Below are 13,698 nucleotides of genomic sequence, written 5' to 3' on the forward strand. Positions count from 1 at the left end.
AAGTTATCCTGACTAAAGTTGGTCTTCGACTACCAAAGGCACTGGAGATGACGCCGTCTTGGGCTCCACGGTGACCTCCATCCTGCCGCTCTTCTGGTCTTGGTCTCGTTGCACCGATATGGCAACCTTTGCCTGATGCCTCGGTACTCCATGCCTGTGCTTGCCCCCTTTGCACCAAAGAGGAAACAAGGACACTGCGCAGGCTGACACCCACCTGGCGCCCACCTGGTCTCGATCGTCATGGCTTGCATCACGAGCACCTCGCGAGGTACCCTTGCCTTGATCTCTCCACCTCCTCGCAAGCCTGCCTGGTGAGGCCGCTCCTGAGGAAGCCTTGCATCGTCCGCCCCGCGAGGCTTGGCCCCTCGCGAGGGTCTTGAGTTTGCGTTGATGAAGATGGGCCGTACTGGGCCACCACTTGAGCCACGCCACAGGCCGCAGGCAGGCAAGTCTGGGGACCCCCGTTCCTAGAACACCGACAAAATGAAATAGATGAATCTGCAGCCAGCATTCGAAGACATGTTTAAGTACGCACAATTGTGGTAATGCCCACTTGTTTGGTTTTGCGTAATCCTCTTCTGCAACCTCCAATGGTCTCTTCCTAGCACTCCTCAGCCCACCATCTTCTGCATCTCAATCTTCCTCTTCTTCTGCATCTGAATCTTCCTCTACTTCTACATCTGAATCTTCCTCTTTTCTTCTGCATCTGAATCTCCCTCTTCTTCTGCATCTGAATCTTCCTCTTCTTCTGTACCTGAATCTTCCTCTTCTTCTGTATCTGCCTCTGTCTCTTCTTCTGTATCTGCCTCTGTCTCTTCTTCTGTATCTGACTTTGTCTCTTCTTTTTGCTTCTTCCTCCTTGTGACCATTGATTTCCCTGATTTTTTCCTGTGTAAATTGAAGAAAAACATGTGAACACTCTCCGGGAGAACATATTAACACTGTAAGCATGTATGGAAATGAAAAATGAGATTAACATGTGCACTAACTTCGTTGCTTTTTTTGAATCTTCCTCTTCTTATGTATCTGACTCTGTGTCTTCTTCTGTCTCTGAGTCTTTCGCTTTTCGCTTCTTCCTCCTTGTGGCCTTTGATTTCCCTAATTTGTTCCTGCGTAAATTGAAGAAAAACATGTGAACACTCTCCCGGAGAACATATTAACATTATAAGCATGTATGGAAATGAACAATGAGATAAACATGTGCACTAACTTTTTTGCTTTTTTCCCCTCTCATCCGCTCACGCCTGGATTTAATCCTCTTGTTCGATTCTTCGATAGTTGGTCTCCCTTTTGGAACTATTTTTATTGGATTTTCCATGTCATCAGTGCAGCATTCGCGAGCAGCAGAGAAGTATGCCAGCAAAGGAACAAACGATTTATGGCCTTCATCCAAATTAGTTTTTTCTCCATCAACCAATATACTCCGGAGGAGCTCCATCACCTGTTCTGGCTGTGAATCGCTAGCTACGGCTGTGAATAAAGCGTCACTAGCCATGTTGCGTAGTTTATGATACTTATTCATGTGATCAGACCATACATGAGTATTCGCAGTCCTCGAAGAAGGGGACACTGGCTTGGCATGCATTGGCCATCTTTTCTTCACAAATTTTTTGGGAAATGTGCATACACCAAGATGATCCAGAATGCAGAATATATGTACGCATGGGTAATCCTGACTTTCCAACTTTTTACATTTACAAGCTGCATCATCCAGTCTTGCTCCTGTAAATAGACAAGTCACATGATATATAAAATCCACGGGCTTAGCATCCACGCCTTGTACATCCAACTTTTTTGCATCCAACTCCTCTCTGTCCTTACCTTCCAAGTCATTGGGATCCTTAGCATCCAGGTTTTTTGCATGCAAGCCCACACCATCCTTGCCTTCCAAGTCATTGGGATCCTCAGCATCCAAGTTTTTTGCATGCAAGTCCACGCCATCCTTGCCTTCCAAGTCATTGGGATCCTTAACATCCAAGTTTTTTGCATGCAGGTCCTCAGCATCCTTACCTTCCAAGTCATTGGGATCCTCAGCATCCAAGTTTTTTGCATGCAAGTCCACACCATCCTTACCTTCCTTACCTTGCAATTCTGTAGCATCCCTGCCATATGGGACTTTATCATATGGGGATTTGCACAAAACTCCAAACACGACCAAACCATCACATGCTACCCAGTCTGTGACCTGCCAATTTGTCCCTTCGACAATCTGACGCTTTACCTTTGGAAACATCACAGTTGTATAAATATAAGAGGCAACAATCTCCAGAGGGTGTGCATTCAGCTTAGTGAAGGGTATCGTATGTGTCGCTACTGCGTCTAATGCTGCTTCATTCTTACGCATTATGGATACACAGTGCTCAACATGCTGCAACAAGTCAACAAGCTGCATCTTCCTATTCAGGTGCACATGAAGCCTTGAGTTGAGAGACTCACTCCTCTGATTACTCATCATGCCTAGTAAATATCTACCCTTTGTGTACGCAGCAGCCCATTTGTGTCGCAGCTCATACATCCTGTTAACCCATGACGACCTCTTCCCCGTTGGTTTTATTTTGAACTGAAACTTATAAGCCTCCCATCTTTTCTCAAACTCATCAACATAACAACGACGGTAAATGAATTCCCCTAATTCCTCAAGCTTTTTCTTGCAGAGGTGCATCACCATATTCTCCTCGATATGCCACGTGCACACACGATGATCTGTTCCAGTCCAGACAGTAGCTATTGCTTTAGCCATTGAACCGTCCCCATCGGTGATTGCTGAAATGGGTGCCTTCTGGGACATTGCCTCCAAAAATACATGAAGAAGCCACTGGTATGATGCAACTGCCTCGTTTGACACTAGACCGACCCCAAACAAAATTGTGCTGTGGTGATGGTTCAGACCAACAAATGGAACAAACGGAAGCCTGTACTTGTTAGACCAGTATGTACTGTCGAACACCAGGACACCACCAAAGGCAACATAGTCAATCCGGGATTGTGAATCAGCCCAGAATATGTTCCTCAAATGGCCTTCTTTGTCTTTTGTGTATTTGAAAAAGAATTCCGGGTCTGCTTTTTTCTGTGCAATCATATAGGCGAGCAAATATCTAGCGTCACTGCCTTCTATCTTGCGCTTCTTCTGGATTGAAACATGGTTGTATAGGTCTCCATCTATAAATCCAAGCTTGTCGGGACCTCCGGCATTCTTCTCCATTACATTCATAATCTGATGTGTTCGAAGTCCACCAACAGCATACTCGATGACATCGGCCTTTTGTGCGTCAGTCATTCTACGATGAGCCGATAAGTAGGGAGTCAGGTCAGCAGGGACAAACAGATGGTTATGCTTGTCCACAAAATTCTTGACAAACTAGAGGCCACTGCTATCTTGTAGGTCAACATGAAAAAGAGCGGGATAGCCACACCGAGAAAGACCCCTCGGTGTTCTTTTCCTTTCAGCTCTGTTAAAGTGCTTAAGGGCCTGCCATCCTTGTTTGTAGCACTTGTATGTCCTTTTGTATGCATTTTGTTTCGGACCCGGACCCCTGTACTTCAGATCATCCTTTCTAACACCAAACCCTTTTTTCTGGCATAGCCTTCATAGAACATGTAGGCATCTTCCTCAGCCCTGAAAGTCTTGTTCACAATCTCTATGTATTCCATACACTCATTCAGATCTGAACCAGCCATGCCTTTATTATCAATTCCTTTACCTTGCATGTGTACATCATCCAGGTCTATGCCATCCTTGCCTGCATCCTCATTATCATTATCATCCGTGCACATACCATCCATTCCTTTGCCTTCATTTCGTCTATCACCCATGTCCTTGTCATCCTTGCCTGTACTCCCCAAGTTTTTGCCATCGTTGCCTTTATCATCCATGTTGTTATGCTGCCAACGAAAACAGATAGTCAATGTTACGGATGGATAGCATACATAATAATTATGCACTACTCTACTTAAATAATTGATTTAATTTTTCATATCGAATTCATGTACCAAACTCAGTCCTTCAAAAGCTGTAAGTAAGTATAAAATATGCCCTGACTAAATATAGAAATATTTAATTGATTGTACTTGCTATAACTGATGATCTCCTAACTAAATCCAAAGTGCATGAATCTTTCAAGTCCCCTGATAGATCCACCCTGATAGATCAATTATCTCCAAACTCCATTCAAAATTTTGTCCTAACTAAATCCAAAATTATCACCTAACTAAATCCAAATTATCTCCTAACTAAACCGAAAATAATAACTCCAAAATCCATACAAAAATAATTATCTCCTAACTAAATCCAAAATATCTCGAAACTCAATTCAAAAGCATCTCCTAACTAAATCCAAAATAACTTTCTTTGAATCCAAATCTGCTGACAACTTTCTCATGCCACACAACCCTAACTAAGTCCTTCAATATGTCCTAGCTAAATCCGACTTACACTTCCATTGAATCAAAATCTTGTCACAACTTTGTGAAACCATAAACCCTAACTAAATACATCAACATGTCCTAGCTAAATCCAACTTACACTCCCTTTCAATCAAAATCTTGTCACAACTTTCTTAAACCATAAACCCTAAACCTCACATGACATATCCTAAACCCTAATCAAATCCAACCCCTATTAGTACTAAATGCATAAGGGACCAGCAAAGATTTGAGATGGGCAGGCACTTACAGTGAAGATCCTGCGTGAAAAAGTTGATGCACATCGATGAGGATGATGTGGCCTCTCGGGTCGGGGAAGCTGGCGTCCGCTCGGGAAAGAAGGGGAGGCTCGTCAGAAGATCTGGCACCGCTACCTGAGTGGGGTAACTTGCGATGGAGAGGGTAGGGGAGTAGGAGCAGGAGGAAGGAGTAACACGGCGAGTGCGATCAGCGGCGATCGAGGAAGCCAAGAGCGATCGGCGGCGATCGAGGGCGCCGGAGGCGATTGGTGGTACCAGAGGCGATCGGCGGCGATCGAGGGCGCCGATGTTAGGGCTCGAGAGGAGGAGAGAGGACGAACCGCTCGAACCGAAATTCAAAAGAGTACGCACGATGATTGGACCTCTATAATGAAGTGTTTTATTAATGCAATTAATTTAGTTGAAAATTTTAGGGCGGGAATACCCCTGGACTTAATTGGGCCGATTAAAGGTACAAAAAAATTAGGTTGAAAATACCCTTTGGCTCAAAAAGGCCCAGTTATTCTCATATGTTAGATCGCCCATATAATAAACATGATCTGGTGTATTATAATGCATCGTAAAATTTCCCTAATTTAATGATAAGAAAGATTATTTTAGAAACAACTGTAACTTTATTCACACTCCAAACCATTACAGATACATTGCTTTGTATAAAAGGTCCAAGAAACTACTCTCAGAACTAAGAGCATCTGAAATAGATGATGTATATGAAAAAATAACTAACTTTTACATCTCTGAAGCCCCAAAACCCTTGTCCAACAGATGATTTAGATGCAAAAAGAATTACATTTCTGCCTCCCGGAGATGTAAAATACAACACCTCGAGATGCAAATATACATCTCCACCTACATGAGATGTAAAACTGGCGGCGGGAACCGCTTCCATTTTCCTTCTGCCTGCTTGCCTACCGCCCGCGTGCCGCCTGCCGACCACCGCCCGGGCCATGGCCAACTCCAAAAACCACGACGCCTCCTCCGCCACAGCCCGCCGCTGATCTGACCCACCCCGGCGCGGCCGATTTGAGTCCGTCCCACCGCACTTCTGCCGCCGCCACTCGCCCACTGCACCAAGCCTTTGCCGCCCAGCTGTAAGATCCAGCAGCTCCACCGTCCCCGCCGCCAGTTTCACCACTGCTCTACTGCCGCCCGCCTCCAAATCGGCCGAATTGGCCGCTTCTCTGCCGTCGCATGAGTGTAGCTCCCCCCCCCCCCCCCGCCGCCCGGACGCCGCCGCATTTGAGCCGTACACCTGCCTCTAGACCGCCGCCGCTTTTTGCCACCAGACTTAACCTTATTGTGTCGCATGGCCATCACCCCCTCGCGCTGCCGTGACCAATCCGCCACTTTATTCACAGTCGCGTCACCGGCCATTCGAGCTTCTCCCGCTGCATTCGACCTTCCGGCTCTCATCACTCGGCCATCGACACACCTGCTGTCGCCGCTCGGTCAACCGACGCTCCTCTCGTCTCTCGGCGCTCGGCTACCGTCGCTCATGTAGACTAGTTGTACATAGCCGCGCGCTCGGCGGCCGGTTTTACATGTCCACTTTGCATCATATAATGGCATTTCTCTTTTAGATCTCCAATATACATTATCTACTGGAGTTGCCTCTTTTTTGTAGATGTAAAATGCATCTTTTGGAGATGTAAATTTTTACATCTCCAAATTTGCATCATCTATGAAGATGCTCTAAGAATTACAATAAAATCTTTTGATGACATCTTTTTCGTCGTATGAATCTTTGCAGGATGAAATGTCATGGAGACTTCAGTAAAGAGACCGCAATTCAACTGGAGTAGGCACTACTCTACTCCTTCACCAGCCCGAACTTGATTGCCCATAATGATTTCCAAAATGGTGGGGCACTTCTAAGGTCTGGAGACCCGCTTTGAGATTCCCCCTTTACCGGACATGCCACCCACGGGTCCTTCCTTAGGGCATCTCCAACGCTAACCCTCAAATGTCCCCAGTATATGTCTGTTTTTATGTTCGAACATGGTCCGCGGACATGATGCGGAAGAGAGTCATCCAATGCTAATAAAAAAGTATCCGGTTTAGAGGAGAAAATGTAGGTGGGGACAATGCATGTGGTGGGACATTTGTGGTTTAGTATCCGGTTGGAAGGAGAGAGAGGAGAGAGGGACCATGCATGTGTGGTTGGGAGTAGAAAAATGTGTTGACACACGAACACATCACAGTGTACCCTCGACGCCGGGGGTGATGCACCGCAGATCACGTCGAAGGAGACCTGACCGACAGCGTGATACACAGGATAGTCGACGGGTGCTTTTGCAGACCCCAAAACCCCACACGCCCGAAAGAGACCCTGTCATGGAGTGCGGTGGCTATGGGCTGACCTTGGTCAATTTGCTCGCCCCTAGAGCCTCGAGATTCGCAGCTCTCAAACACGAGGAACAATGAAGAACGAGAGATGAAAGGCGAGGAAGGGACAAAATGTAGATGAAAAGTAGTATATTGATTTGTTCGATGTGTGTTGTTCAATCGGCCGTCACCTCCAACATATATAAGAGGCGACTGGTCTTCTCATACAAGTAAAGTTTATCTAGGATTTCCTTACAAGAAAAAATAGCAATTGACGTCCTAGAGTCCTAGTTCTAATCCATCTCGGATTCAGCCCGAATCTGGCCCAAACTTTTGTCTTTCTCCTTGCGCGGGCTGTGAAATTTGCATGTTGTTGAGGCATATCTTTCTCTATGTAGTTTTGGTGATTGATGACAACACGCTTGCGGACTAATCGTGTGCTTTGAGCATTTCAGAGATTCATCCTTTGGCACGAGACGATTCCTTCCCCTCGGAGTTTTAATCAAAGATGGTGTAGCTCTTTCGTTTCTGTTTTGGTGGACTTGTTTCGTAGGAGTCACTGTACTATCAAGAGGGGGTCCGCTATGGTAAGGCTAGGGTGGAATCAACACGTACACATCCTCTTCGCACCCATTGAGCCATCCCGCTTCGATGGAGCTTCCTTTTCCTTCCTATGAGTATGTTTTGGTCCTAGCGGTAGTACCGCGGTGCCCAGCGGCAGTACCGCTCTGCAGCGGCAGTAACGCCCGGGGGTCCTCAGCCTTAGTACCGCTGCGTTACCGGCCTCCTACTGCCTCGACTCGAGGGGGTCACCTCTCGTGTCGGATTGTGCGGCACTAAGCAGCGGTAGTTGAAGCAGTAGTACCGCTCGTGAGCGGTAGTACCGCCCTACCACCGCGGCTAGTACCACACTGGGTCCGATTCCTGCTCATGTTCAAGCCCTCCTAGTCTGCATTGCAGTACCGCAAGGGGGAGCGGTAGTACCGCTGGGCCCAGCGGTAGTACTGTTGCCCCCTGCGGTAGTTCCGCCCTCTACGGGGCTGTTTTGGGGGGTAACGGTTGGATTGTTCCCCCTCTATAAAAGGAGGTCTTCTTCTCCAAAGTTGACTTACCTCTTTCCCCCCCCCCAAAGCTCCATTGTTGCTCGAAGCTCCATTTTCGCCCGATCTCTCTCCCTAGCCAATCAAACTTGTTGATTTGCTCGGGATTGGTTGAGAAGGCCCCGATCTACACTTCCACCAAGAGAAATTTGATTCCCCCCACTAATCCCTTGCGGATCTTGTTACTCTTGGGTGTTTGAGCACCCTAGACGGTTGAGTTGCGGAGCCATAGTCCATTATGGTGAAGTTTCATGATGTCGTTGGGAGCCTGCAATTAAGTTGTGGAGATTGCCCCAACCTTGTTTGTAAAGGTTCGATCGCCGCCTCCAAGGGCACCAATAGTGGAATCACGGCATCTCGCATTGTGTGAGGGCGTGAGGAGAATACGGTGGCCCTAGTGGCTTCTTGGGGAGCATTGTGCCTCCACACCGCTCCAACGGAGACGTACTTCCCCTCAAAGGGAAGGAACTTCGGTAACACATCCTCGTCTCCATCGGTTCCACTCTTGGTTATCTCTTACCTTTACTTGTGCAAGATACTTTGTGTTCTATCCTTTGCTTGCTTGTGTGCTTATTGTTGTTGCATCTTATAGGTTGCTCACCTAGTTGCATATCTAGACAACCTACTTTGATGCAAAGTTTAATTTGGTAAAGAAAAGCTAAAAATTGTTAGTTGCCTATTCACCCCCCCCTCTAGTCGACTATATCGATCCTTTCAATTGGTATCAGAGCCTCGTCTCTTTATTAAGGACTTTGTCGTCCGAAGAGTATGGTTGACACCGTAGATGGTGGGGAGGAGCACTCCGGTGTGAATCCGATCTCGTCTACGGCTGATGGGGGAACCACGGTCTCTCATGAGGAATTCAATGCGGCTTTGGACACATTGAAAACCTCCATGACGACCGAGGTTGAAAGCATGATTAATAAATTCTTAGAAGGGCTTAAACTATCTACCGCGCTGATGAAAGTGGGTGATCCCACTAACAAGGTGACGGATGCTAACTCCGACAAGGGGGAAGCTACTAGTGAAAAAGCTCCTTCTACTAGTGGTAAAAATGGCAATGGCATCTTTTCCCATGTGGAACGTCCACTTACTTATGGTGGACCAATTCCTTCCACCCATTTGAATCATGCCGGTCCTCCCCCTAAGATTGTCAAAAATGAGGACTTTGATTCTTGGGTTTATCGCTTTAAGCGGCATTTGAACCATGTTAATACTAACCTTTGGAGAATCATTGAAGAAGGTTTCTATCCACATGACCGAAGCAACTTCACTCCTCGAGAAGCCGCGGATAATCAGTTCAATGAGAATGCTCTCTTCATCATCCAAGATGCAATTCCACCCGAAGATCTTGCTCATCTCCGACCCTTCACCATGCCCAAGGATGCATGGCGGCATGTTGTTTCTCTTTATAGGGGAAGTGCTAGCATTCAACCCTCCAACTATGAAGTAGTGCAAGATGAAGCCGATGAGTTTGCCATGAAAGAAGATGAAGAACCTCGTGAGCTCTATCGGAGATTGACTACTCTCACGGTCTCACTCCAAGATCATGGGAGCAAGGATACGGATGACAATTGGATCAAGCGCAAATTTCTCAAGGCCATGATGCCTTACCACAAGGCCATGTCCTCCGTCATTCTTCAAAGGCCGGACTTTCACACCTTGTCCTCAAGTGAAGTGTTGGATGAGTTTGTGGCTATGAGCATCTTGGACAAGACCACCGACAATGCGGTGTTACGTTCTCAAAGAGCAAAGAAGCCCAACCTTGCCTTGAAGGCCAAGGTTAGTGTGGAAGAAGAGGATGATGAGGAAGAAGATGAGAGCAGCCCCGAAGATACTAAGTATGATTATCATGAACACATGGCTCTCGCTTCAAGGCAATTTTGGAGCAAGAAGAGTACAAGGCCCAACTTCAACAAGAACAACTCAAGTGGCCTCAAGGGCAAGCAATGTGTGAGAACATGTTACAATTGTGGCAATGTGAGCCATTTTGTTGTGGATTGCCCTTACGAGAGCGGGAAGACAATGGTGGCAAGCTCATCCAAAAAGACAAAGCCAAGTCCTTCCCCAACAAGAACAACTTCACCAAGAAGACTCCATCCAGAGGGTTGGTGGTTCAAGAAGAATACAATGAGGATGATGATGATGAAGAAGAAGATAGTGAAGCCGTGTCCATGGCCTCCGTTGCCATTGCCACAACTCCACGGATATCCCTCTTCGACTCACCTAACGAGAACATCACCGCCAAGTGCCTCATGGCTAAAGCCACCAACAAGGTAACCCCCAACATCAAAACCACCATCATTAATACTCCCTCCTTGACGGATTGCATTGATGAAAGTGAGGGGTCTAATGAGGAGGTAAATGAATTTGAGTCTTTTATGAGTAAGCTCAAGGGCAAATCCAAGAAGCACTTCGTTGCTCTCTTGGAACAACTTGGTGAAGCCAATGACATGATCGAGGCTCATGAGAAACCATCTCTAAGATGGAAGGTCATAGTCGTGACTATGCCAATGAGATATCGGATATCTCTAATGCTCTTGAGGAAGAGCGTGGGCATCGTTTGGCTCTTGAGGAGTCACACAACAATGACCATGCTAAATTAAAGAAAGATCTTGATCATGCTCTTGTTGTATCTCGTGTGCTAAACTCCGAGAAGGCTAAACTTGGGGTTGACCATGCTAGACTCAAGGAGGAGTTTGATATACTTGACAAGGCCCACAAGGTCTTGAAGGGTGCTCATGCTAGCCTCAAGGAGTCTCATGATCAACTCCAAGTGAAGCTAACCAAGGAGAAAGCCACTTCTCCTCATATGGTCTTAATTGATAATGCAAATGCTACTAACCCGTGTTGTGAGCATGTGCATCTTGTGGAGGAGAATGCCAAGTTGAAGGAGCAACTTGAGAAAGGCCTTGTGATCGTGCATACAAGGTGAGAAGAACCTCAATGACCTTTTGAGCAATCAAAAGGAAGTTGTGGCCAAGGAGGGAGTTGGGTTCGCACCCAAGTCCAAGAACAAGAAGAAGAACGACAAGACCAAACGACCTCCCCCTCTCAAGCAAACTTTTGTGAAGGAGGGAGAGGGTGCTCCAAAGGAGAAGAAGAACATGTGAAGGGTGGTGATGTCAAAAGGCAATGCCACCCCTTCCAACAAAGCCGACGACTTTAACCCTTCTTATGTGTTGTGACGTGCTAGTGATGGGCATGTTTATGCTAAATTTGTTGGTTCTCCTTATGAGTACATTGAATGGTCTATTTGGGTTCCTAAGACCCTTGTTACTAACATCAAAGGACCCATTACAAAATGGGTACCTAAAACCAAGCATTGATCTCTTGTAGGTGTTTGCTTCCGGTGGGGGATCATGGTTGCTCGATAGTGGAGCCACAAATCATATGACCGGAAGAAAGGACTTGGTGGTGGACGTGCACAAGATTCCATCTATGCACACCAACGTCGAGTGGGGTGATGCCTCATCTTCTAAGGTATTGGGTCTTGGCAAGGTTGTCATTTCTCATGATCTCATGATCAAGAAAGTCATGCTTGTTGAGTCCCTTGCTTACAATCTTCTTTCCGTTCGTCAACTTGCACTCATGGGCTTTGCCACTTTCTTTGATATTGATACCGTGGCCCTCTTGTGGAGCAAGACTCTTAAAGTAGCCTTTGTTGGACATGTCGAGAACGATCTTTATGTGATTAACTTTTCGGAGTGACCCACTAAGACTGCGACATGCCTATTGGCTAAAGTTGACGTGGGATGGCTTTGGCATCGCCGTTTAGCCCACGTCAATATGAGATCTTTGCAAAGTCTTCTCAAGGGGGACCATGTTCGTGGACTAACAAATGTTAGTTTTGCCAAAGAACGTGCTTGCAGTGCTTGTATCGAAGGAAAGCTACATGAGAAGGCTCACCCTCCCACTACTATCATCTACTCGAAGAGACCCTTGGCGCTCCTTCACATGGATCTGTTTGGGCCTCCATCCTTGATAGTCTTGGGGGTAGAAAGTATTGCTTGGTGATTGTGGATGATTATTCAAGATACACTTGGGTATATTTCTTCAAGAGGAAGAGTGAGACTCAACAAACCATCATCGACTTTGCAAATGAAGCTCAACGTCAACATGATGCAAAGATCTTGACAATAAGGAGTGACAACGGCACCGAGTTCAAGAACTACACCTTGGATGAGTTTCTTAGTGATGAGGGGATCAAGCATCAATATTCTGCACCATACACCCCTCAACAAAATGGTGTCGCGGAGAGGAAGAACCGGACGTTGATGGATGCGGCAAGGACCATGATGGCGGAGTTCAAGTCTCCATACAACTTTTGGGCCGAAGCCATCAACACAGCATGTCATGCATCCAATCGGCTCTATCTCCGCAAAGGCTTGAACAAGACTCCTTATGAAATACTCACCGGTAGCAAGCCCAACCTCAAGTACTTCCGGGTGTTCGGGTGTAAGTGTTTCATTCTCAAGAAAGGTGTTCGTTTGTCTAAATTTGAGGCTAGAGCTCATGAGGGCATATTTGTTGGTTATGCTACAAACTCTCATGCTTACCGTGTCCTCAACAAGTCCACGGGACTCATTGAGGAGACGTGTAACATGGAGTTTGACGAGAATAACGGCTCCCAAGTGGAGCAAAGTGGTACTTGTGATGTAGGTGATGAAATTCCTCCCCAAGCCATAAGAAGAATGGGTGTTGGTCATATCCTACCCATTGAGGAACTCCTTGTGGCCGAAGGAGAAGGACAATGCTCCATTCAAGTGGAGCCATCACCAACCCAAGACCCACACGCTTCCGAAGAACAAAGTGAAGGCCCTCAACCTCGTGAACAAGATCAAGGGCAAGATCAACCTCAAGATGGTGGTGAACCACCAAGTGATGCCCAAGGTCAAGTTCTCCCTTTCGAGCAAGTTCAAGATCAAGAGCAAGCTCAAGATCAAGAACAAGCTCAAGACGGCGCTCAAGATGATCAAGTTATCCCTCCTCTTTTCACATCCGAGGAGGAATTAGAGCATTGTGCCACGAAGATCGCTTCCAAGCTCACAACCAAAGGTCATCTCATGGAGAATGTGGTTGGAAGCCTAAGAAAGGGGGTAAGGACTCGTAGACAATTAGCAAACTATTATGAACATCACGTGTTTGTTTCTTGTGTCGAACCCCAAAAGGTCTATGAGGCGCTCGAGGACCTGGATTGGCTCAATACCATGCATGAAGAACTCAACAACTTCGAGCATAACCAAGTGTGGAAATTAGTGCCAAGGCCAACCGGGAATCATAATGTCATTAGAACCAAGTGGATATTCAAGAACAAGCAAGATGCTCATGGGATCATTGTTCGCAATAAAGCTCCTTTGGTGGCACAAGGCTACTCCCAAGTCGAGGGTATCGACTATGGTGAAATCTTTTCTCCCATTGCTCGCCTTGAATCTATTCGTTTGTTGATTGATTACGCTTCTCATCATAATTTCAAGTTGCAACAAATGGATGTGAAGAGTGCTTTTCTTAATGGTCCCATTAATGAGTTGGTATATGTCAAACACCCCCCGGGTTCGAGGATCCCTATTTCCCCGATCATGTGTACCAAC

This window comes from Triticum aestivum, chromosome 7B (genome assembly GCF_018294505.1).
Source record: "Triticum aestivum cultivar Chinese Spring chromosome 7B, IWGSC CS RefSeq v2.1, whole genome shotgun sequence".
Classification (NCBI taxonomy): Eukaryota; Viridiplantae; Streptophyta; class Magnoliopsida; order Poales; family Poaceae; genus Triticum; species Triticum aestivum.